At 36.8% G+C, this 27,502-nt stretch overlaps 1 protein-coding gene across 2 annotated transcripts in view; it reads left to right on the plus strand.

Annotated features, from left to right (window-relative positions):
* Positions 1 to 795: 795 nt before the first annotated feature.
* The window catches only part of LOC145259166 (uncharacterized), a 621,516-nt gene continuing 594,809 nt past the window's right edge, over positions 796 to 27,502 (plus strand). The window contains exons 1-2 of one of the 2 annotated variants that reach the window (XM_080116896.1): positions 796 to 1,623; positions 7,108 to 7,244. The gene's annotated coding sequence lies outside the window, so the exon portion shown is untranslated. The remainder of the gene's footprint in view (positions 1,624 to 7,107; positions 7,245 to 27,502) is intronic. The other variant, XM_080116897.1, reaches the window with a different exon arrangement.

A 27,502-nucleotide genomic window follows, 5' to 3' on the forward strand; every position in this document is an offset into this window, starting at 1 on the left:
GGGAAGAGGGATATGGGAAAACGGGGAAGAAAGATAAAGAGAGGTAGAGAGAAGTTTTAGCAAATACGTTTTAACCTTTTCTACTTTGTCTTATAGTTCCGGACAATACCTCGTAGCCTTGCTAGTCTACAAAAATAGTTTCGCTAGTGGAACCTGTGTCGGAGTAGGGATGCATCGATGCGAGTCTACGTAAAAATTGGTGGCGCCGAAGTGTCCTAAACATTGTAGAACGCAAAATCAATAATGTCGGTTTTCGGAAGTGCATTCGCTTGTGAACAACTATTTTCGAAAATGAAACCAACTAAAATCCATTTAAAGAATGACGAACATCTGGAGGATGTTTTGATTCGTTCATTGACACATTGACGGGCGGAAATTCTAACAGAAACGAAGTGCTTCTGGATAATTTTTAGTTTAGCATTTTTTTAAACTTAAATTCGCATTTGTTCTGATTCAGTTAGTTATAATTGTATCTTTTTCCTATAATTTCTGCAGAAAAATAAGGAAGTGAATAAAACTAATTCTTTTTTTTTTTTTTTTTTTTTTTTGAGGAGCAGGAGGAGACAGTGATATAAGTTCAAATCCAAGGAAATTTATTTATGTTGTATTTAATTTAACCATGCCCTTCTTTTAAACACTTAGTCATTTGGTCCTGTAAACGGTTGCAGACCCTTGTTCTAATGCAATAAAACAAGGGGTGCACGCTGCACGGACCCCCCCCCCCCTTTAAAGCAAATTATTGTTTGTCGCAGTGGAGAGCGCCCCCCCTCTCTCACTCACTTTCACTCTCTCACCCACACACACACGCTGACACATTGTCTTATACCAATGTGTAGGACGGCTAGCCTCGGCATTTCTCAAGTTTGCTGCAATTCGTACCGGCTCCAAACACGCGGTTTTTGTTATTATTAGAATCACACGAAAACGTGCGCTGGGTTTATTCATGCTTTGTCGATGCAACGGTTAATATGGTTACACAAAAACGATATTTAAGCCATTAATTGCCTAAAAACAAAAACTATAAAAAGTCAATGTGAACTAAACCAAAATTTTTCCAATTTCGGGGGGAAAAAAAAACAAAACAAAAATCGTTTCTCACATTCTTGTCCCAAATCGTTAAAATTGATGTTTATATGGAGTCGTAGGAACTGTATTACGATTTCGCACTTAAGAACACACATTTATTATTATATTTAATTCCCTTTATTATTATTATTATTATTATTAAGGAAAAAGTTTATTATTTAGTAGAATGAAGAAAATCAAGTAGAAATAAAACAAAAACATTTTTATTTACATTTCATTTTTAATGTTTACATTCTCATTAAATTTTAGAACTCGTTTTGTGAACACGCAGCAATGCTGCATGTAAACAACAAAAAAAATCGATTTTCGAAAAGTGTTAAAATGTTGATTGAACATTTTTTCTATCACAACCCATAAAAACAAAATTTACCAAACAAAAAGATATGTATATTCATCAGTCAAATTATCATGCATATTAAAAAAAAACAAAACAAAAAAAAAAAAAAAAACAAAAGAAGAAAGCGTGATATTCCATGGGTGAGTTGCTATTAAAATATTAATATAACACTGGACATTTGATCGACGAAATCCTTAAGGGTAGGTCTGCTTAAAATTTGCTTCATAAATTGATTTTTTTTTTTTTTTTTTTAAATTTATTCTGTCTCTTTCTTTCGTTTGTGAATTTATTATTTTTCATTTTTTCTTTTAAGTCAATATTTCAATTATTTCATAAACTAAGTACATTAATTTTTTTATAAAGATTGTTTTTTGATTTAGTGACTTTTTAGTGATAAGTGGTTAGTAGAAACCCCTTAATATTAATCTCTGTGACAAGATCTCCTGTTTCTCGCATATACGTAATTGTGATAAATATATTTAACGTTTTCATTTTCCATTAATCGAAAATTTATTGAAATATAACAAGAGAAAAACGAAATTGTCTTTTTATGATTATATTTTTCTATTATTTTTCTCGGCTATTTTGACCGAGAGCGTTTGAAAAAAATCATAGCCGAAATCACCAGGTAAATCAAAATTGCGAAATATGAAACGGCGGACATATGAAACGAAACACGCGTTCCAGCTCAGTAGCTGGAACGCGTGTTTCGTTTCATACAAAGAGAATTGTTCATTTAACTGGAATTTGAATAAAAATAATAAAATAATGATGATGGTGATAATAGTAGTAAAAATGATAATGGTAAAGATTAAAAAAAAAAAAAAATAAAATAAAGGCGGACCTGAACTGTTTTCCCACCTCCTGTAAAATTATTGTCGATAACAGACTTAACTTTCATATTAGCAAGAATTTTTTTTAGTTTATTTAATGACTTTTAACATGAGAGATCACTTTTAAATTATAACGTTCTATTATATTTTTCTTTTACACCACAAAAATAGCTTAATAAGAACAGCTTTCCTAATTGACCGAAAAGTGGGGTATCAATTTTATAGGACGTTATAATTTAAAAGTGATCCCCAACGTTAAAAGTCATTAAATAAACTTTTAAAAAAATATTTTTCCTGCTAATATGAAATTTAAGTCTGTTATCGATGATAATTCGTAGAAAAACAATTAAAAAACATAAAAAGGAATTCATTTTACAGCTGGAGGGAAGCTCGTTCAGGTCCGCCAAAATAAATATATAAAAAGGTGGAAAAAATAAATCTTTTTTATTTTTTTAACCAACTCTTACAAATTGATTACATTAAATTTAATGGGGCGATAGTAAAAATTGAAAAAAGTAATAAAAAAAATAAGAAAAAAAGTACACATCTCTATCCGCTCTCCCTGTTTTAGTTTATAAAATGAATGCTACCATTTATCCGAATACTGAACTCGTCTAACTAAAGAGAATATTTTTTTGCCGCAGACAGAATTTCTTTGTAGTAAATTTCTATGAATGAACGTTGGTGAGTCCCAGACAGACACGTTTTTGTTCTCTGCTCAGTCGTCACACATTCACTTATTAACACTGACGTCTCATGTGTGTGCGTTTCTCGCCTATATGCGACTTTGATGGAAACAAATTGACCCCCCCCCTATTTACTATTAATGAATATTTATTGAAATAAAAATTTAAGAGAACAGTTTAAAGATCCTAATTAAAAAAATGTAAACACGACTATATATATTTTTTCCTAATCCGTCTACTTGATATCACTGAGTAAATGCAATTGTGGATTTATTAAGTTTTTTTTTTTAGGGAAGTCCATTTTTAGTAGACTTGTACATTGCAATCATCTGTTTTCAATCTTTTCAGTGGAATTTTATCAATTGGATACTAATCTACCAGATTATTCAAACAAAAATGCAAAGAATTCAATGTTTATAGATTTTTAGGGGGTGCAGAGTTTCTAATACAACGTTATAGTAAATCAATCCCCCATATTGGAACCAGTCAAATGATCATGCATATTAAATTTGGAATTTAATGAAAAATTATTTTCTGTTGGAATTCAAGTTGCGATTTGGGAGTTGCTTTTGAACGTTTCCATTTCCCCCCTTGACGGGCCAAAGGTGCAGTTTCAGTTTCTAAGTTGACTTTATCGTGTAAGGCCGTGTCATATTCATCTTTAATCCAAGGGAAATTTTCCCACCTTATTCCCACGGAACACATTTAGGGAATTCGCACTTCTCTGGATGAACCTCCTTTGTCAGGAGCTTGAATTAATTCTCAATTAGGAACTTGTAAAAGAAATTACTGATTTGGCTCAATTTTTGCCATGGTCTTTAAGAATTTTTCAACCATACGGTGACTGATGTGGATAATCGCTGTTCTTCTAAATTCTTGATTTGCCTCAGTCAAGAAGGATGGGTTGTAAGAGGCTACTAACAGCCCTCATGGCACAACCCCTGACTGAATCAAGAAATCCATTCAAGGTGGGTGTTCTCGCTTTGCGAATTTCGTATCTCGAAGGGTCTTCATCTCTGAATTTTTCTTCATTTCTTACAATTTGTGGGAAAACTCTTTGTCAAGAACTTTGCAGCAAATTCTACCCTTTGCGACCAAGACCGCCAACCCCCAATATTTCCTCCTGTATCAGAAAACACGCTATGTGATATACGTATATCTGTACGTGATGTTGTGAAGCTAATCAAAAACCTTGATTCGAGTAAAGCAACTGGCCCTGATGGTATTCCAATTATAGTACTCAAAAAACTTCAACCTGAATTAGCGCCCATACTTACAAAACTGTTTAAACGTTGTCTTAAGGAGAATAGTTTCCCATCTCCCCGGAAAACCTCATCAGTATGCCCTGTATTTAAGAATTCAGGTGATCGCTCATCCCCCTCTCAGTACAGGCCAATAAGTCTCCTGTGCGTCATGAGTAAGTTGCTAGAATCTGTGTTAAATACAGAAGTAATCAAACATCTCAACAAAAATAACCTTCTTAGTGACACTCAATATGGTTTCCGTACTGCTAGATCTACAGCAGATGTCATTACAGTTATATCGCATAGGATTAGCAAATCTCTCGACGGTGGCAATCTTTCTAGAGCAATTGCTCTTGACATATCTAAAGCCTTTGATAGGGTATGGCATAAAGGTTTACTTCATAAGATCGCTAGCTATGGTATAGCTGGAAAAGTCTTCTCAATTATTAAATCATTTCTTTCTGATAGGTTCATAAGAGTAGTAGTTGAGGGGCAAAAATCAGAAGCTCACAGTATTAATGCCGGTGTCCCTCAGGGATCCATCCTGGGCCCAACTCTTTTCCTGATCTACATTAATGATCTTCCAAATCATATCCTTACATCATTTGTAGACATTTATGCTGACGACACTACCATTTATGGTACCACATCTAAGACAGTAAACGAGCAAGTTCTCTCCAATTCTCTCTCCTCTGATCTTGAGCACGTAGTACAATGGGGAAAGGAGTGGCTGGTTACTTTTAATGCATCTAAAACCAAGCTTCTCTCTTTACATCATCAACATTCTAATCCACATTTGTCATCAATTGAAATGAATGGCTCTCGTCTTCAGGAGGCCTCAAGTTTTGACAAGCTTCTGGGCTTGACCATTACTCCTGATCTTAAATGGAACACGTATATCAAATCTGTTGCCAAGGCCGCTGGAAAAATGGTGGGATCTTTCTATCGATCCAGTAGATATCTCACTGCTGATGCTATTCTCTACCTATATAAGAGCCAGGTACGTCCAAGGATGGAATACTGTTGCCACATCTGGGCAGGAGCTGCTAGAAAGGACTTGTCCTGCCTTGATAGAGTTCAAAATAGACTTCGTAGCCTCGTAGGAGATGTCCTTTTCTCCTCCTTGCAACCTCTATCTCACAGAAGAGATGTTGCGAGTTTGTCTCTGATGTATCGTTATTTTCATGGAAAGTGTTCAACTGAGCTTCAATCTTTGGTCCCCCCTCGCCAAACTTTCACAAGAAACACTCGTCTAGCTGTAAACACTATCAATAATTTCCCCCACTCTTTATCTGTGGCTAAACCTAAACGTAGATTCCATGAACAAAGCTTCTTTCTTAGAACTGCACGCCTGTGGAATTGTCTTCCGTTTTCCTGCTTTCCGGCTGACTACAATATGGTTGTGTTCAAGTCTAAAGTAAATAAGTTCTTGATGAGCCGTTCCATATAAGTTATTAAATTTACCAAATTTTCATTACTAATGATTACTATATTGACCAATTTCTACTGTACACTCTTTAACCCTTATCCTTGAGTGGCCTCTGGGCCTTGATAATGTGGTGATGCCTTTGTAAAAAAAAAAAAAAAAAGAAATATACATTTCTTGGTCAAAGTGCGAAAGAGTCTGTTTTGAACTAATATCACACTTAAAATTGTCGCCGACAGAGTAGTTTTTATGATATTAAGACCTTTATTATTCAATGTATTTCACTGGTCACCATATTTTGCAAGTGTGCAAAAATTGAATGTATGCACACAAAAAATAAATGCACACATGCAAAAACAAACATGGTGACCAGTGAAAACAATAGAGAACACATTGGATAATAAAAGTTGTAGTATCATAAAATCTACCTGCCTGAGACAATTTTAAATGTTACATTCGTTTAAAGCAAACCCAAATACCCCTAAATAAAATCAACATTTTAAGGGTAAATCTTTAGTTGGTACTCTATCGCACTTTGACTCTTTTTTTCTTATTTTTTAAAAAGAACGGGTGAGCGGGATTGCTAGATTGGCAACCTTGTTCAAACTGCTTTTAAAAAGGTCAAATTTGCAAAATTTGGCTGTTTTTTTTACAGACAAATTTTGCAAATTTGACCTTTTTTAAAGCAGTTTGGCCTTCAAACGTTGGCTGGTTCCAATATGGGAGATTGATGTTCTAGAATGTAGTACAGTAGAACCCCAGGATATGGTATTAAAAATACAGTAGAGTATATAATATACATATAATCAAATAACATTAATAACATTGTATGGCAGGGCAAATACCATAACCAGGGTCTGGGAAAACATTCCACATCGTAACATGAAAAAACTGTATCCCAGGGTTCTACTGTATTCTAATACAGTAGAAAACTTCCTAAAAAGTTTTTAAATATTGAATTTTTTGCATTTTTATTTTGATAATCTGGTAAATTATATCCAATTGATAATAATCCTTTGAAAAAAATTGAAGAAAGATAAAAAAAAAAAAATATATATATATATATTCGGGGAGGGTATTGTGCAAGTACACCCTTTTTTTTATGAATGGGTAAGATTTCTATATTGGAGTCAGTTCTGAATATTGACAGAGAATCCAGAGTCAGTCTTGGAAATGGTTGAAAGCTACAAAGAAATTGAAAAGGGCAGATGACACTAATATGTGAGGAGTTAGGTTCAAAAGAAATTTTATCCTCTCAAAAACAAAAAGAACGGTTGAAAAAAATTTCCTCAACAAGAAGAAAAAGGTGGTTTCAAATCGTAAACTGCTTTTCGAGACTGACTCGGTATTTTCCATTTATACTCGGAACTGATTCTGTATTAGTATCATTTTAGTAAATAAAACATTTACTTTCTGTTTTTCTTTTCATTCCAAATAAAATACAGAAATCAATTATCTTTTCTTTTTTTTTTTTTGTCCCTGTGTTTATTCCCAGGTAACTTTCTCATCAGAGCAGTGGCTCCCAACCCACAGGTTAGGAACTCGCAACCGCAATGCCATTAAGTCGCTAATTGATTTTGAACTGAATGTGAATATTATATAGAACACGGTGAGGAACATATTGATATGAAGGTAATATTTTGGTTTATTTAATGTAAGAAACGTTTACCGAGGGCAAAAGGATACAAATGTAATGTGCCTTTTTCTGTAACATGTTGGATATTTTTCTGGGTGTAGAGGAAATCAAGTTGAATTTATTACATGTAATGTGTTTGTTGGGAAGATTGCTATAGTGTAAGTATTATGGTGCACGTATACTAAGTGTCGTTGCCTTTTCTTCTGTGACCGATATGAAAAAGGAAGAGGGAGAGAGAATTATCGCACAGACAATAACAGGCAGCCACCCTCCCCTTCCTTCTTTTCTTGTTATCCTCCTGTGGTATTGCCTTTCCCTGGCATACTCGCCTTTTGCCTCTCTGTGTTTATTGTGTGTTTGATTTCTGATTTGTTTTGTTCATGTCACCAGTGTCGCTCCTCCCAATTAACTGTTATGTGATTCTTAACCCTTTAAAAATGAGTGTTAAAAAAATACAATGATGATTTCTTGAAGTGGGGATTCACTGACATACTTATTGCAGGTATACAAAGATCACAGCATGTAGTATGTTTGGAACTTCTTGCTTATGGGTCTATGAAACCAGCTGAACTTCAAAGACCTCTCCAAACTAAACACTCTGACTTGAAAAATAAAAGTATTGATTTTTTTTTTTAAAGCAAAAGTCAAAATCCACCGGCTTGATAGCAACAGATTATTTCAAAACAAAAATTTAGCCGCTATTGAAGCTCCATACACGGTTGCATTAAAAAATAGTACATGATAAAAAAACACTCGCATAATACCTGAAAATCTTTTTCCATACATCAAAGATATTGTATGATTTGTTCTGAAGCAGTAAATAAATTATCACCTCTATCCATGTCAAACAATATGATCAAATGAAGGATAACAGATATGTATGAGGATATTTTATGTGAAATTATTCAAGAATTAAAAGAAACTGGGCTGGTCAGCAATAGCTTGATGAAACTATTGATGTGACAAACTTTTCACAACTTCTTGTGTTTGTTATAAAAATGAAAAAAATTAAGAGCTTTTTGTTTTGTAAGCCTCTGCAAACTTCAATTACTGCTGATATATTTTATTTAATTGATGATTTCTTCAAAGAATATTCTATGAAATGGGAGAAATTGTGCTGAGTTTTTACTAACTGGGCACCTTCAATGCTTGACTGTAAGTCTGGATTCCAATCGTTAGTTAAAAAAAGTAACTCCATAAATAATTGGGACTCACTACATAATTCATAGACAAGTAATAGCCCCCGCCCCCAAATAGCTACCAAGGTATTAGATGAGCCATTAAAAGAGATGATTCAAGCAGTAAATGTCATTTTATCAAGGCCACTTGCAAAACGCTTTTCAAAGTTTTATGTGAAGATTTGGGTTCAACGCATGGAGCACTACAATTTCATACACAGGTAAGGTGGCTCTCAAAAGGAAAGGCGTTGAAGAGATATCTTGAATTGAGAAGAGAGTTGCAAATATTTCTTGTTTCTCATAATGCAAATGAATAGGAACCATTGTTTATAGATGAATTTATGTTATAAAAATTGGCATACCTGGTTGACATTTTTCATATATTTAATAGTATTAATTAGTGTTGGGACGATTCCTAATTTTTATACGATTCCGATTCCAGGAAAATATTGATTAACGATTCCGATACCAAGTACGATTCCGATTCTGATTCCTAGGGAATTTATTGTTTTGAAATATACCAGGTAGTTTTATACTTATGGTCGGTAGTTCCCAAATATGTTCCCTAACTTTGGAAGAGATATTTTATGTCTACACCGTCGTGTTTTGGATTAAATAAAATTATTATATAGCAAACTAAACGGAAAAATTAGCAAAATTTATTCTAGAGAAAATTTATTTTACTTAATTGGAATACAGAAAAAAAAAACTCAAAGAAAATAGAATTTATCCTTCAGAGAAAAAACAAATAAAATAGAATTTATATAACAGAACAAAAACAAGAAAATTAGAGAATAAATACACACGATTCATTATTTTGGTCCTCATAATTAACAGATTTAATGAATTAAATAAAAAAAATATAGCGGAAGAGAAAGAAAATATATACTAATTAAATATAAAAAAGATAAATATTTAATTTAATAATTTATAAATGAACGTGTGTAATGAAAAAAAAAACAATATACCACGTGACATGGCGCCGTAGATACAAAATAACCGGGTTTGTATTACTGTACACATAGATTCGAAAAAATTGTCAAAAAACAAATATATAACAAACAAATATTATCAAAGGCAAGATAAGTTACTTTTCTACCAAACTGGATACATTTTTTTTGTTTTTATTCAATGTAACATGTTTATTCAGCTCAAAAACATGCAGTGTTTACCGATGTAATGGAAAATTCAAAATGGCGCCCGACACTCTCTTTAACATGGTAAGTTCGGGAAAAGGTGTTACAAATAATAAACTAGACAAAATACTATTAAAAAAACACCGAATATATATCAAAATATGTCACGGTAACATATATTGAGCGAGTTTCTAGCAGTATTTTGTATAGTTTATTATTTATAACATCTTTTCCCAAACTTACCGTGTTAAAGAGAATGTCGGGCGCCATTTTGAATTTTCCAATACATTGGTAAACACTGTATGCTTTTCGAGCTGAATAAACATGTTACATTGAATAAAAACCCGAAAAATATATCCAGTTAGGTAGAAAAATAACTTATCTTGCCTTTGATAACATTTATTTGTTATATATTTGTTTTTTGACAACTTTTTCGAATCTATGTGTACAGTAATACAAAGCCAACTATAAGTCCTTAGTAAAATTCTATTTATAAATACTTTTTAAAATGAAATTATTTAATTAATCGTAAATATTATTTAGACATAAAAATTAACTGATTACAAAACCTTTTAAAAATATATATATTAATTTCTTTTTCGTTCGGCAAAGAACTGCGCAAAACACTTTTAATTTTCAATTTAAAATTCTAGAAAAAAGATTATATTATTCTGCTTTTAATATAATCAAATTCACGGTTTTATCTTTCTGGAGAAAAAAAAAATAATGGATTTTATTTCAATGAAATTAAAAAAAAAAAAAACTTGACTGAATTGAATTAATTACCCTTAAATTAACGAAGGGGTTATTTAATAACTTTAGGTTTGGTAGAGATAGGTATGGGGTCGATTTTTTTGAAACTTCAAAAGAAACCGACTACTGTCAAAACTTTGCGAAATAATACGTGATCAATTTCATTTTAGAGATATTTCTTTCAAAACCCTTTTAAAAAAAGAAAAAAAAAAGTATATCGTTCTATTAAACCTTTTACTGTTTAAATAATTTGACTTTGCTCGTTTTGATTTTAAGAAAATATAAGTTGAAAAAGCATTTTCATTCAGTATTAGATTTGTCAGTAAAAAAAAACAATCGCCAAAAAGATTAGCGTTTTTTTTATTTTTACTCGCAATATAGAGCCCTGCATACTTCTTTTCAAGTTAACTCTTTTGTAGTTTTGATTACAATAGATCTGAATGAATGAACCTTGTAAGGGAGGGGCACTAAGCATTGCCCTGTTAATAATGAATTTCTTTGGTTTCTTTTTATTTCTCTCTTGCGGTTAGAAATATCAGGAATTTTTTTTCTTTTTTTCAGCATCAGACTAAAAGAATCGTAATGAAGGAATCGGAAAATTAAGGTATTTTTTAACGATGCGATTCCGATTCCGATACCTCCCAAAATACACGATTCTTACGATTAACGATTCCGATTCCGATTAATCGTCCCACCACTAGTATTAATACAGGATTACAGGATAAGGAAAGTATGATAATAGCTTTGTCTGAAAAGATATTATTTTTTAACATGAAATTGGAACTCTGGATCACCAAAATTAATCAAAAGAAATCCTACATGACATTTTTTCTCTAGTATTTTCCCCATCTTTTCATGCCACCCTCCTTGATTTTCTTTTATTCTCATCTCTTGCCTAGTTTTATGTTTTTGCTGTTTCCTTCTGTGTTCTTAATAGTATTATTATTACCTTGGAATCTATTATTCACATTTATTTACAACTATTGTGCATGATTTTAGTCAAAATGCACCCTTCTACCTTCAGTTTAAAGTCAGAAATTGAAAACCTTATAGAAAAGTGTTATAAGGGACATAACTACGTATCGAACCAGATACGAAACAAGATATAAAAGAGCTACCATTTTAAGGTGGGGGCGTCTTGTCTTGTTTGCAGCCTTGCGTCCTACCAGTCTTGTGTCTTACACTCTACAAGTGTACTCCAGTTAATCAAGCTTCCCAGGGACGAGCTTTTAGCTCTCACACGCTAAGTTCTTTTTCTTTACCTTCAGTTACCTTTATCTACCTTCAAAAGCAAGTAACCATTTTGTATTATTGTGAAGTACTAATAAACCTTTTTGTTACGCATTCCATTCGTCATATTATTATATACCGTTGAACAGGATATAACAGTTCGCGAACGAAGATGATTCTTTATCTCTTAACAGAGATTAATTACTATATTTAAAGGGCTGTGTACTATTCAATGATTTTTGACGAAAATTTACAAGAATTTCGTTCCTAAACTACCATTAGGATCACGTGCGACAAAGAACTATTTGAATTTTCCTACATAAAATAGTGGAAAGTACGGATTTCTCCGATAAGAACTCACAGAAAGGTAATAAAATTGTACTTGAAAGATATTGTCATAACAAATGCGAGGTAAAGTGAACTTTATTTATATTTTTCATGAAAAAATATTTGGGAAACGCAAACTGAATTCAAACCCGGCATCATAGGATTACGAGTTTTCAAAAGAAAAGAAAGAAATCTAGCGATTCTTTCTCTCTAAACAAAACAGAGACTATTGTTATAATTTTTCTTTTTTTTGCAACCATATTTTTGTTGAAAAACAGTTTGTTCGTCATTGTTGTAATTAATTATTAGAACTATTTGTGTGAATTTGAAAAAGTATTATTGTGTAAAATTACGTTGTTGAAGCAGTTTATTTTGCAAAACTTGTAAAAGTATTGTTGCTAATTTGCGAAAACGCATATTTATGAACTTTTGTAGAATCATTGTTGTAAATTTTGGAAAGACATTTTTTAAACTAAAATGGGGTAATTGGCTGAGTTGATGAAAGTGCTAACTCTTAGCATTCAGGAACAGTCAAAAATGACACAACAATTCTTAGTGCAACAACAACAACAACAGCTACAACAACAAGAAATGACACAAAAAAATTTAGAGGCACAACAAGAACAAACAAAAATACTTCAACGCCAAATGTCGACTCAACAAAAGAATTTGGAAAATTAATTCAAACTTCGACAACTGAGAAAAAAATGAATTTTTCTGCAGAGGGTATTTCAAACTCTTTGTCAGAATTTCACTACTTTTCCGATACTGGCGTTACATTTCCAGCATACTATAGAAGGTATGAAACAGTTTTTACAAAGAGGTGTTTAGACTGGACTGATGAAGAAAAAGTTATGCTGTTACTTCAAAAACTGGGTACTGACGAAAACACCAAGTATGCTAACTTAATTTTACCAAAAAAAAAAACGGAAGAAGTGACCTTTGAAGAGACAATCAATACTTTATCTAGAATATTTGATAAAAGAGATAACCTTTTCCACTCTAAATATAAATGTTTTAATTTACAGAAATCAGAATCTGAAGACTATCTAGAGTATGCTTATGTGAATCATTTTAAATTAAATGAAATTTCTGTGGATTTATTTAAATGCTTGATCTTTGTGCAGGGACTCACAGCACCAAGGGACAAAGATATCAAATCCCGGATCCTGACAATTATGGAGTCGGACCCAAATATAACTTTACAAAAAGTTACCGGGGAATGTCAACGTCTCATTAATATCAAGAGAAACAACACCCGCATTGAAGAAAAAAGTGTTTACAAGGTACAACATGTAAAAATGCAAAGGACCTCTAGAACGTACAAGACCCAAGAACAAAAGACCCCCAGAATGCACAATGACCAAAATTGTGAATGCTGCGGAAGTACGAGACACACCAAAACGACCTGCTGGTTCAGGAATAGAATATGTTACGAATGTGGATTCAGAGGCCACAAGGGAGCGTATTGTGACCAGAAGAAAAAGCGAAGGACCGACAAAGTGAATGCGCTTCGCACAAGGAAAGAGAAAAGTTGCGAAAGGCATAAGTATGTCAGTGTTCACATAAATGGACATCCTGTAACATTACTCCTGGATAGTGGTGCGGACATCAGCATCATAGATGAAGATATCTGGAGAAGGATCAGTCGACCTGAACTAATGGAAACAGCAAGATGGCGAAGAACGTGTGCGGCAAAAAGTTGGAATTCAAAGGAGAACTGAGGTACAACGTGACATTTGGCAGTCAGACACGCAAGTCCAAAGTGTACGTGGTACCAGGAAGGAACACAAGTCTATTTGGAGTGGATTGGTTTGTCCTGTTTAACTTATGGGAATGACCAGTTAATTCTTTTTGTAATAGGTTGAACACAGAGAAATCGAACCAAGTGGAAAGCTTCCTGGACGATGTAAAAGCAGAATTCTCAAGAGTTTTTGCCAAAGGACTTGGACACTGTGAAAATAGAAACCAAATTTTAAATGAAGAAAGATGCCACCCCAGTGTTCAAACCTAAAAGAAATGTACCTTTTTCATCAATGGACGCAATCGAGAAGGAGTTGGAGAGACTTCAACAGTTAGATGTCATTGAAAAAGTTGACCATATGGATTGGGCCAGCCCGACGGTATATGTGAAGAAAAAAAATAATAAAATCAGAGTCTTTGCTGATTTCTCAACGGGCCTGAATGATTGTTTAAAGGACCACAATTATCCCCTTCTGTCGGCAGAAGATCTATTCTCAAAACTAAACAGAGGAAAAAATTTTTCCAAGATAGACCTCTCGGACACGTACTTGCAAATCAAGTTCAATGAGGAATGCTCAAAGTACCTGTGCATTATCACGCATAAGGGTATCTTCAAGCTAAAGAGGCTTCCTTTCGGCTTAAAAGTCGTCCCTGCTCTTTTCCAACAGATAATGGATACGAGCCTCACAGGGTTGGAATTTGCAATGTCATACCTTGACGATGTCTTGATAAAGAGCAGTAATTTGCAAGAAGCACGTCAGAGAAGTACTTAAGAGAATGGAGGTGTTTGGTTTCAGATTGAGTCCGCAGAAATGCGATTTCTTCATGAAAAAGATCAAATACCTGGGTCAAATAATTGACGAAGATGGACGAAGGCCAGATCTACAAAGGACCGAAGCAATCGAAAAGATGTCTGCCTCAGACTCAGTACCAAAATTACAGTCATTTTTGGGATTATGCGATATACATCCCTAATGTGCATAATTTGAGAGCTCCTCTTAACAAGCTACTAAAAAAAGGCAGTAGATGGAATTGGACAAAGGAATGTGAATCTGCTTTCCAGAAAATTAAGAAATGTCTACTGTCAGATCTGGCATTAGCACATTTCGATCCAGAAAAGGAGATGGTACTAGCAACGGACGCCAGTGATTACGGAGTTGGTGCTGCATTACTCCATAAGTATGAGGATGGAACAACAAAAGCAATCGCTCACGCGTCAGGAACTTTTTTTGAAGCTGAGAAAAACTACAAAAGGAGGCTCTCTCGATAATATTTGGAGTCAAAAAGTTTAACCGTTTTCTCCATGGACGAAACTTCATATTACAGACGGATCATAAACTGTTAATCACGATATTTGGATCGAAGAAAGGCATCCCTATGCATACTGCAAATCGACGACAGCGATGGGCTTTAACTCTCTTAAACTATCAGTTTAAGATGGAGCATGTATCATCAAAAAAGCTAGGACACGCGGATGCCCTGTCAAGGTTGATTCCAAAAAGAAATGAAAGTTTTGAAGAGACGGTAATTGCAGCTCTTAAAGATGAAAGCGAATGCTCAAATTCAATGTGCAGTATGATCCGTGAACTCCCGGTAACTCTAGAAGAGATTAAAAGAGAAGCTGCAAAAGATCTCTTCATAAAGAAAATGAAAAATCAAGTAGGACGAACAGAAATAAAAAGGACAAATCACACCTTTTTCCATTTGCAAAGATGTACTCACGTATGCTGATAGTTCTTTTTCTTTACCTTCAGTTACATTTATCTAACTTCAAAAGCAAGTAGACATAATAGGGGTTAAAGTTAAAAAAATTGACTGTCATTTTTTTGTTTTTTTGCTCAGCATACACCTCCAAACACTCGGGCAACGCCGGGCACCCATGCTAGTATATCTATAAAAGTGAAAATGTCTGTGTGTGTCTGTCTGTGTACATTTTCCTACCAAATAACTCTGTTAATTTTCGATCTACAAACTCGAAATTTGACATACGGAGTAGTGAGATTTGGGAAAATCTTTTTGATCGGTTTTCGGCCAGAAATTTGGCTGTTAAGGGGTCAAAGTTCAACGATTTGACTTTTGAGAACTCTACCAAACTCCTCCACCAATTTTGGGTCTAAACACTTGAAATTTTAGATGGGGCAAACATTTTAATTTAATTTGAGCCCAAAACAAATGTTAAGGGGTCAAAATTGAAGTCAAAGTTTTAAAAAATTTGACGTCTGCAGTCTCTAATAACTTTTCTCTATGGTAGTTAAGGAAGCCTATTATATAGAAAGGCATTACCGTACATATTCACACTTTTTAATATATACATATGCACATAACTTTATGAACAGTACATAGGGCCCGAGCAGAACTGCTAGTAAATAAATAAATCTAACTTTGGGGGTGGGGGTGAACTAACATAGGATCATGGTATACAATAATATCTTTTTCTTCTTTTTAATTATAAATTTCAATCAATCAAAGAAAACAATGCATGAAATTAAATTACTGCATGTTATAAACTCTGCATGAAATTTAAAGCATGAAAATTGTATTGCTTTTACTTGCTAGACACATGTTCTGGATTACTGACACACACAGTAGGATACAGTGAACTTTCTGTTTGTGAGTATCAAAGATGCCCCACAATATTTCCATGGGTTGGTTTTGTGCATTATTTTTAATTTTAATTTTATTTTACAAAATAAGCAATTTGGATTATTCAGACTACTGTTCTAATCTTTTGCATTATTCTCACAGTAAACTTTCAGCCTTCTTCAATTTCATCTTGTCAAACTCTATGCCGAAATCAGTTCATATGGATCTGTGGCGCAACAGATAAAAGTGCTAAATTCTAAGTGACAATCTTCTGAAGATTTAAGTACAGTACAGACGATACTAAAAGTACAATTACGAATTAAAGTCTAGTCATGGCTGATGAAACCATATCAAGCTACCCTGCACAGATTTTTTAGAAAGACACACCTGAAAAAGAGGTTATATTGATCAAATCATTGTGAGAACAACATTGAGAATAAGAACACTAATCCAAATAATCCAATCCTTATCTAAAGAATTCCAGAATGAGCAATTTTTTAATCTTTAATAATTGACTTACAAACGATAGAAGTATCTGCCCTCTCTCTGGTTAGAAAATCTTCACACAACAATGAAATATTTCTAACAAGAAACTTTAGTTCAGACGCATTGAATTTTCTGGAGACCTACCTAAATTATCACCCGTGTATTTTGAGGATTGATCCTCATATTAAAACTACTTGCTTTCGAATTATTAGGTAAAATATTTTCCCTTTAACAATCTTATATGCAACAAAGAAGTGTCAATAAAATTCTTTTCATTGTCTCAGGATTTCCTCTGTTAATTATTTTTGTTTAAGGCATGTGCATGGAAAAGTGCCATAATCAGCTGAAGTTTGTGCAACTGTGATGCAGCAGCAAAGGAGAGATAATCTTTGAAAAGCACTCGAATAACTCTAGTGACAATTTAGCTTGAAGTATGAGGCAGAAGGGGGTGATATTTGCAGTAAGTCAGCAAAAGGAAACACTCTATCATGACTGATGTAATTCGAGTTTCCTGCAACAATGACTAAGATGAACTATAAAGGTAGCAAATCGACCAAATATTCAGTTTTATATGGAACTAGCATGGCTATCCGGCATTGTTCAGGAGCGTGGATTAAAAAAATGGGCTAAAATCTTTCTTTGAACACTCTCTTTCTCCCACTTTCTGGTTTAGATAAGAGAAAGAAAGAAAAGGAAATTTGATTGACTGTTTGACCTCGTTTCAGTAAAAATGAAAAAAGTAATTTTTTATACTCCCCCAAATGTCAAAACCCGGATGATGAAAGAGCAATCTTCTTTAGCAATGTATATGCACGCGCACACACACACACACACACACACACAGTTTGATTCAGATCAAAATACAATTTAGGATCTCTATCTATATAAAGTTAGATATGTGTATATGTTTATATATTTGTACATCTAGGATACACTCTAAACTAATTAACCGATCATTATGAATTTTGAAACATAGCTGCTAAGTGTAAGGAGTCCAAATTTGAGTTTAATTTAATTTTATTCAAAAAGTCTTTTATGTAAATTCAGATAATTCCAATTTTTGTAAAATTTCAATTATAGATATTAATTTTTTAAATTTCAGTTTCTTTTCAGTATTTTAAATATTTCGTTTTTGAGAGGGACATAATATAGGCAAATTTCTCATTTAAAAATTTAAATATTTTTTACATTTGCGATGAATCTGATCTATACTCATTAGACACCGATTAAACAAGATTTCCTGAGTTTTTATTTCTTCTTAAGATACCTTAAACTTAAACCTGACATTTTAGACATTTTCTAGAATCAAAATCCTTTAATAGATTTTGATCAAAATTGGAATAAAGATTCTAGACATAAGTTTCAGCATCATTATATCTTGATTTTAATCTTTGTAAAAAAACATCAAGAGACTTCCTCCTGGTGCATTGCGGTCCGGTCCCCAACCAGAGCAGGCAAGATTATAGTCAATTGTTGACATTCTCTCTTAGATTACCGGAACATGGATTCCTCAACATTAAATGGTTTACACATTTTTAATCTTAATTTTTAAGATTAACCCAGCTATTTTAATATATAAGCTTTAAAACAAAAGTTACATAAATCATAATACTAACTGATATTAATATGACACATTAATCTAAAACAAAATTAATTAATGTTTATAAGATAGGTGTATTTGTTATTAATATTAACAATATATAAAATTTAACTCTAATAAAATGTATATTCTTTTATTAATTAGAAGTAGTTTTATTTCATTTTTGAATGACTTTGACTATTTTATTTGTACTGAGGACTATTATGAAATATATATGGGGTCCAGTTATATGGCGCAAGACACTTGCCGTTCATCAGAGTTCCATCTGCATGGCAGTGGTCATGACATGCACGTGGGGTTGATTTGTCGGGGAGAAGCACAGTATGATAAAACATCACTGTGCTTTTAACACATGTCCACACCAGACCTTAACCAACAAGGTTCTTTAACCTAAGACTGAGGGTGGGGTAACCCTGACAAAAACTTCCAGAGGAGCTTAGGCCCTGTCAGCTACGGCATGCATGACCCACCAGTGTGTAGAGTATGCTCTGGTGTCCAGCAACCTAAGTCCTAGTAATGGATCGAATGGCATTGGAGTGAAGAGGGTTCCCGTAAGCCATGGTGAAGGCAACCCCCTCTAGGAGATGCAAACCTCTTACTTAAAAAAACATAAAGCATAAGACCAATACCCGCATTAAGCTGGTCTGCCGTTTGACTTTTTGCTGGCTATCTTGCTTTTGCTTCTTGTTGGATCTCAACACTTTGAACCGGGAGACTTAGCAGTCATACAAAGCTAAAACTGTGCAATATACTCCCTCAATTACACTTGTCTACATCAAAAAGAAAAAAAACGTCTTAAACTAATCTGACCACAGGCAAAAAAAGGCTTATCCTAACATCGCTTTTCACAACAATATTTAGGCAGTTGGGTGCTCAGTGGGGCTTTTTGTGACTGAGCAGCCTTTTCAAGAGAGCACCGAAAGAAAATGCATCCTAAACAAAGCTGCCAGTTGTCCATATTAGCAGGAACAGAAACAAAGGATATTATGCTAAACAGCACTCACTCTAGCTCTGTTGCTGGAATGTGAGAACATTTATTTATAATGGTAAAAGACTAGAATGGAAGACTGCAATTTTGGCCAAGGAATTGCGAAGATACAATGTAGACATTGTTGCACTCTCTGAGACACGTTTCGCAGATTGAGCGTGAGTCAGTCTACACTTCTGGTCTGGTAGACTTGAAAGGGAGAGACGTGAGGCTGGTGTGGTCTTTGCAGTTAAGAACTTAATTGACAAGATTGAGCAGCCAGTTGGCATAAATGACCGTGCAATGAGATTGAGAATTTCCCCTTGCTGCTGGTCGTTACATGAATGTTCTTTCTGTCTATGCGCCGACTCTTACTTTATCTGAAGACGATAATTCTTCTTTTTATCATATGCTTAGATCTGTTATCACTGGTTTGCCAAGTGCTGAGGGTTTGGTGATTCTTGGTGACTTCAATGCACGAGTCAGCTCAGACAATGAGACCTGGTCTCCGCTAAATCCATGTGGCATTGGCAGTCAATTCAAATGGTCTTCTTCTTTTTCAGCTCTGCAGTGAACTAAATCTTGTTATCATCAACACTTTTTCTCACCAGAAAGACAAGGAAACCTGCTTCCATCTCTAGTCTAAACATGGCTATTTGCTTGATTACATACTGTGTAGATATGATGATCTTGGAAATTTTTGCAAAAACAGAGTAATGTGTTGTGCCAACTGTGGTACTGATCATTTAATGGTCGGAGCTAAACTCAACGTTTCAATTTGCAAGGAAAGCCATTTTAATGGAGTAAAATTGCCTAAGCATATTGATGTCTTCAAATTGAAGGATCCAGTTGTACAAAGTTCCTTGAAATCTGCTTTTAACAAGGTGGATTTCTCAGATTGTGATTGGGAGACAGTAAGAGATACAATATACCAAAAAGGTGTTGAAGCTCTTGGATTGAAGGCTCCCCGACATCGAGATTGGTTTGCTGACAACTCGAATCTAATTAACCTTTAAATTGATAGAAAGCGGAAAGCTCATTTGAAACTTCTCAACTCTTCACCTCTGAACAAGCCAGCTCTCGCTGCCAACTTCTCTTCTGTATGGGATGAGGTTCAGTGTTGTGTGCACCAAATAAAAAACAAATGGTGTTCTGACCTTTCCAAGGAGATACAGACTGCTTACGATCATAGACGTCAAGACATTTTACACTTTGTTTCATCAGGCTTATGGTCTGAAATCCTTTTCAACTACACCACTCCTGGCGAAGGATGGGAGAACCTTGTTGAAAACCTCAGATAAAATTATGCATCGATGGCTTGAACACTTTGTGATCTGTTTCACAACCCATCCAATGTTGATGTTGCTGCAATAGAAAGTATCCCTCAGGTTTCCTTTTGTCCAGAACTTGATGCTGAACAAACTCTTGTGGAAACAGTTCGCTGCATAAAACTGATCAACTCGGACAAAGCCCCTGGGCTGGATGGCATTCCTGTTGAGCTGCTGAAACATGGTGGTGTCAATGTAAATTGTGTGGTCCATTCTTTGATACTGTTAGTATGACAGGGTGACCCGGTTGCCCAAGACTGGATAGATGCCATCCTGATTATGTTGTGCAAAGGAAAGGGTACAAGATCTGATTGTGGAAATTATCGAGGTATCTCGCTGCTGACTGCAGTTGGAAAGGTATTTGCATGACTCTTGTTAAACCGATGTGAGAAGTATATCTGTCCTAATATCCAATCTGGTTTTATAGGTGGATGAGGGACCGTGGATATAGTGTTTTCTGCTCGACAGCTTTTAGAAAAGTATTGAGCAGTGTATACCTCTTTACCAAGGCATTTGACACGGTTAACCATGAGGCTCTCTGGAAAGTGCTAGAAAAATTTGGCTGTACACCTGCTTTTACAGACAAGTTCAAGTAACTTTATCATAATATGAAAGGTTGTGTCAACTTTAATCGTCGGCTTTCAGAAGAATTCCCCATTGATAATGGAGTGAAGCAGGGTGATATACCTGCACCAACATTGTTTTTGCTCTATCTGACTGCTGTGCTCTGTTATGGTTTCCATGATTGTGATATGGGCGTTTATATTAAATTCTGAATGACTGGAAAGGTGTTCAACCTCAAAAGATTCCAAACATAACACTTGTTAGTAATGGATTTGTTAGGGAGCTGTTGTATGCTGATGATACTGACCTGGTGACAAACTCCCCAGTAAATATGTAATTAGTGATGGATCTCTGCATGAATGCTTGTACCTGCTTCGGACTGACAGCATTAAGAAAACTACAATCATGTATGCTCCTGCTCCTGATGATCTGTATGTGGAACCTGATATCTACGGAAAACGCCTTGAAGTCATAAAAAATTTTGTCTACTGTGGTAGTATCTTATCAGATGATTGCATCATACGCATTTGGAAGATTACAAGATAGTCTGGTGTGATGGTGATCTAACTCTGACAACTAAAATGTCAGTATACAAACATGTGTATTACTATCCCTATTCTATGCCTCTGAAACATGGACCCTGTACCGGTCACATGTGGAACAGCTCGAGAGGTTTCATCAGCACTGGCTTAGACACATGCTTGGTTTAAAGTGGGATGGTTTTGTCCCTGCTACATGTGTTTTAAAAAAGGCCAAAACCACTAGTATTGCTGCCATTGTTATTAAGAACCAGTTGGGCGAATCATCTTGTCTGGCTTGATGACTATCGACTCCCAAAACAGTTGTTATATGGTGAGCTCCTTCTTGGCAAAAAAACCCAGCACAAGCCCAAAAAACATTTTTGTGATATCATCGAGGAGAGTTTGGTAGACTTTAATGTTCCTGTTGACAGTTGAGAGTTCCTAGCGTATGATCGCAAGCAGTGGAGAGGGGCGCAGAAGACTTTGAAGCAGCCAAGTTAGGACTGAATTATGCTCAAGAGAGCATGTAGGAAATGCCAATCTTTGTCGCCCAATCATGGAGATTTTTGGATCTGTGAGGTATGTGACTGGGCTCTGTTGTGTAACACCTCAAGAAGGTGGTTAAGGACTCTTATTTCTCTAGATTCTTGGCACGTGTCGTCTAGACTTCTCGGAGGCTGTTACATGAATCTGGTATGCTGAAAGCGAATATCGAAGCGGCAGGCAGGAAGAAAGACAAACAATTGTAGTCTATCTACAGAAGCTTAATTTTCACAAAACTATGTACAAAATGTTTTTACAATTCTCATTCAGATTTTGTAAGTTCTTTTCCAAGTCTCAACTCTCTTCACAGACAGCGACCAATGGATGGATGAGGTGGGGAGGGGGCCCCTCTCCAGGGAACGGCGGGTTTATACGACCTGTTCTCCCTGAATTCAACAAGCAATCTCTTTAATTTTAGAGCGCATCGGTGGGGTGGAAGTCTCCCCAGCCAATCAAATCACGCTAAGCCCCAATCTTAATTCTTCCAAAAATCAATTTAATCGCTGGAATGAATGCTTCTAATTATTCCCAACTGAACCAAAAAAAAAAATCTTTCAAAAAAAAAAATCATTTCAACTCTCAAAATTTCCAAAAGTCTAATTTTGGACCATCCATTTCATATGAAAAAAATATATCTTTCCGCTTGAGGAGGAAGAGAAGAGAAAAAAGAAAGAGAGAAGGAAAAGAACAATTAGTTAAATTTTCAAGAAAACCCAATTCAATTCTTAAATTAATATCTCCACAACCCCTGTCAAGGAATTACTTTCAATTTCCCCAATCTAGGTACAATTATAACCCCCCCCCCATTTTTTTTTCTTTTCTTTTTACTAGATCAACTCATATAAACTTGATATGGTAATTTCCCACTAGGAGGACTGCTCCCTATTCCAAAATAAAAACGAAGTTGATCTGACTCAATTTCAAAATAGGATGTCAACAGTTCTCTCCCCTTCTGGCTGTCGCTCCCCATAATCTGTCTTTCAGAGGGGTTTCTTGGGTCCCTCTCGGTCTCAGTGTCAACCGTTTCTTCAATACGGATAGAGGGATTTGGTCTTCTTCCTTCCAGGTTCCACTCGAACCCTCCGACAGAATTTCACTGCCCGCATTCGACCCTCTGCAGGGTCGTCTCCAATGCCAACACCCTCTGTAGTCCTCAATTTGGAAATCCGTCCAGATTGGCGCTGATTTCCGGCCTCTTGCAATCCCCGGGGGTCTGGGATCGCCATTTTATTAATCCGATTTCTCAGTATTCTCATAACATCTACGTCGAGTTGAACGGGCTCTCCCTCCTCATCGGAGGTTTCCATTTCCTGGGGTGCAACCAAAGTGGCCTTATGTGGGCATCTCCCCGATTTCCATGGTACGGGTTTAACATCATATTCCAATTCCGCCAACTTCAGATCATTGGCGTATACCCTTTTTATTTTCCCAGCAACCTGGTCCCAGATTATAAATGAAAGAGGGCCAGTCTGCTCCACTATTCAATAATAAGGAGTCCAACGCTTATCCAGCTTCCCTTCTCAAGTTTTTACCTTATAACACACAGGGTCTCCTACCTTGAATTCCACTTCCCTTCGATCCTTGTTCACTCGAGCGTTCCGCTTCTTCTGTGCTCGCTTAATGCGGTTCCTTGCCTGGACAAATTTCTGATGTTGCTGTTCCAACAATATTTGGTGATGCTCCTCCCCCAAATACTTCCTACGCGGCATTAAAAGATTATCAATCGGGAGCACAATATCCCTTCCAAACACTAATTCAAATAGTGAGAATTCCGATGTTTCATTCATCGTGAACCTCACTGCTGCTAAGGCTTATGTGAGGAACCGATCCCATTCTGCCGGATTATCAGTCACAAGCTTACCCAGGATATCCACCAGCGTCTTGTGGAAGCGTTCGACCTTGGAGTTACTCTGGAGGTGATAAGGGGAGGTCAACACATGCTGGACACCAAGTTCATCGAGTACCTCATTCATGATTCTATTCACATTCTCTGCCCCATTGTCGGTAACTAATTGTTCTGGGGATCCATACCTCGGATAAATCTCACCTAGGATTACACTGGCCACTGACTGGGCTGTCTTATCTAGCACGGCATAAGCTTCTGGCCAGTTAGTAAGCCAGTCCACTATGTTCACGATATATTGATTACCATGCTCTGTCAAGGGGTAGGGTCCGGAAATGTCCAAACTCACTTTCTGGAAGGGATACTGTGGAACATCTGTCTCCGCCAGTGGAGCAAGCGAGTGGTATCTACTGTGAGTCTGACATGTTATGCATCTATTTACCCATTCTACAACATCCTTGACCAATCCCGGCCAATAATAATTTCTAAATATCAACTGATACGTCTTCTTGGTTCCTAAATGCCCCGCCTTCTCATGGGCTTGATCCAGGACTTCTCTACGTAGGCGGGCTGGTACCACCATCTTTAATCCCATTTCTCCGTCTCGACCGGCAATATAATACAGCCTATCATGGTGGAGGGTGTATTTTTGGGTTCAACCCTCCTTGGTGTATGGTTTTTGGCTCAGATAAAGACCTGATGACCTCCACCTTGTCTATGTCCGGTCTTATTCCAGCCTCATCGATCACAAACCCCAAATACTTGGTCTCCTTCTTAAGAAACTGACATTTGGGTAACTTTATTTTAAGTTGGTGTTGGCGCAACCTCTCAAATACCTCCGTCAAACGTGCAAAGTGCTCCTCAGGCGTTCGTGAGAAGATTGAAATATCGTCAAAGTATGCCACCGCAAATCCCTCCAACCCTTGTAAAACTATTGACATCAATTGTGAGAAGACCCCTGGTGCATTACAGAAGCCAAAAGGCATAACTCTAAAATTAAACAGTCCTGCATGACATGCAAACGCCGCTTTCTCTTGATCCTCCCCATCGAGGGCTACCTGCCAGTAACCTGATCCACCGGTCCAAGGTGGTAAAGCATCTTGCTTTACCCAACAAAGCCAGTATGTCATCTAGAGGCAAAGGCACCACTAAGGGTTTGGTAATGGCATTCAGCTTCCGGAAATCCACACAAAATCTGTGTCCCCCGTCTTTCTTCATGATCATCACGAGGAAACTCCACGGCGAGGTGGAGTGTTCAATTATTCCCGCCTCCAACATCTCAGACATCGCTTCCTCTACAATTTTTCTTTTATGAATCAGGGTTCGGTAAGGTTTCAACCTCACAGGTGGGTGATCTCCTGTATCAATCTTCATTGTCACTGTGTCTGTGCATCCCAATTCCTGATCGCTGGAAGCGATAATATCTCGATTGCGCTCTAGCAGTCTTATTACCTCCCTTTGATACTCAGGCGGGGCTATCACTTCCTCTGTCTTTATTCTTGGTGGTTCACGCCAATTCCTTGTCTGCTCTCTATCCCAGGTCCCTATCCTTTGAATTCTTTTAACAGGGCAGGCTGTCCCCACCTGGGTTCCGCATTTAACCCGTACTGTCTTACAGGAATTATTTGTTAACAGCACTGGGAAGCTCCCAGGTCCACTCACTATAGCATCACTAATCGCCACCTCAACATTCCCGTCTCCCTCTTCTTCTAGAGAGGTCACCTGGTTATCATCAGGACTCCCCCTCCTCTGTCCCTGGATCTCTCCTGTTGTGGATACTATTGTTTGGGGAGGAATTTCCGTATCCTCTGAGGTCACCACCGGAAGGTCCTTTAGCTGCCTTCGGCCGCTCAGGGGAATACTTTTCCTGCCCAACCACAGGGTCAGTGGAGCAAAGGTGACAACTACTCCCATTCCTTCTAACCAATCATATCCCAATATTAATTCTTCACATAAATCGGGCGTCACGTAAGCCTGTAATTGCTACCTCATAGGGGAGCCTGGTCAGTCCTTCTAGGCGTAGTTGGCCCTGGTCAGCCTATGTCGATTCCAGGTCAACTGTACACAAACGTCCTCTGCCGGTTATCTTCCAATAAGTACTAGACCTAATCAGTGTCACCGAGGCGCCTGTATCAATCAGGGCTGCCACTTTCAATATACAGCCGACTTCCACCCACTTTAACCGTTTTCCTTCTCCTGACTTATCCTTAGCCAGCGGCTTTTCGCTCCACTTCTGCATCAAGGAGTCTCTCCTTTTTCGGGAGCACTCTCTTCGCGTATGGCCTGACTCCCAACAATGCCAACATTTCCTCTTCGGGCAGCTTCACGCCATATGACCGAACTGACCACAGTTCCAGCATCTCAGGTGCCCCTCGGCTGGCCTGGCTTCCTGGTCTGTAAGGGTCATCAGGTTGCAACTCTGTTAGTCTCTTTCCTGAGCCGCTCCTGGGCAGGCGGGAGGCGATCTCAACTCTGACCGCCTGACCTGCTATTTTTTTGTCTGGTGGGACAGGGGGTGGTCTACCTTTAGCTTTTCTTTTTCCCAACCTACGGTCCGCCGCATCCGTACACCGACGTACACCGACATGGCTATAACGACCCCGTCTCTCATGCATCAGGTCATTCTCTACCCTCCTTCTTTCCCATCTATAGGTAAAACGAGCCATTCCTCTCCTTTGAGGGGGCATAGGGGCTCCTTGGCATTCCCTCCTTCTCTGATACTTGTGGGGGCCCATTCCTCGGTCGATACTCTCGATTAGGACTACATGTCCTCGCATCATTTTCCTGTAACCGGCGGGGGGGGGGGCAACGAATTTGTGCCCATACCTGCTCCCTACTTCGGGCCAATTCAACTGCTTCCTGCAGTCCGACCGGACCATCCTTCATGACATCAGCTCGGACATCACTATCCCTTAAAGCCTCTTCCAATATAGCAGCCAATAACGCCTGCACTGTTTTGGTTTCTCATCCAGAAAACTCTTCAAGCCAAACCAGATATCCGGTCGCCGAGGTCAGCTATGCTTTCTCCGGATTGTTGTCGGATCTGAATCACTTTTCTCATTGCGTCAAGGGGACTCCGTTCTCCGGAATACTCCCCTTCTAAAGCTGCTCGTAATTGCTCCCATTTCAACTGAGGATTATCAGTTATCTGTTGACAAATAAACCTTGAGGCTGATACCTCCCTGTCCATAAGATCATAAACTGTTTTTTTCTTCAAAATAGAATGTATCCAATTATGAATTCACCCGGATCTCCTCTAAATTCGGGAGATTCCAATCTCCCCAACAGAGCTAGAGAAATTTCTGCCGCGTTCCGCCGTTCCTGGGAAAACTTTCTGATTGGCCATGTCCCATAACTAACTCAATCAGGGCTTCCGCCTCCCGTATATTCTGATCAGTGTCAACCTCTCCCTTCTGCAGGAGCAATTCACTCCTGACTGCTTCAGTCGACAT

Source organism: Euprymna scolopes, chromosome 34, assembly GCF_053919585.1.
Source record: "Euprymna scolopes isolate OS-2025 chromosome 34, ASM5391958v1, whole genome shotgun sequence".
Taxonomy (NCBI): domain Eukaryota; kingdom Metazoa; phylum Mollusca; class Cephalopoda; order Sepiida; family Sepiolidae; genus Euprymna; species Euprymna scolopes.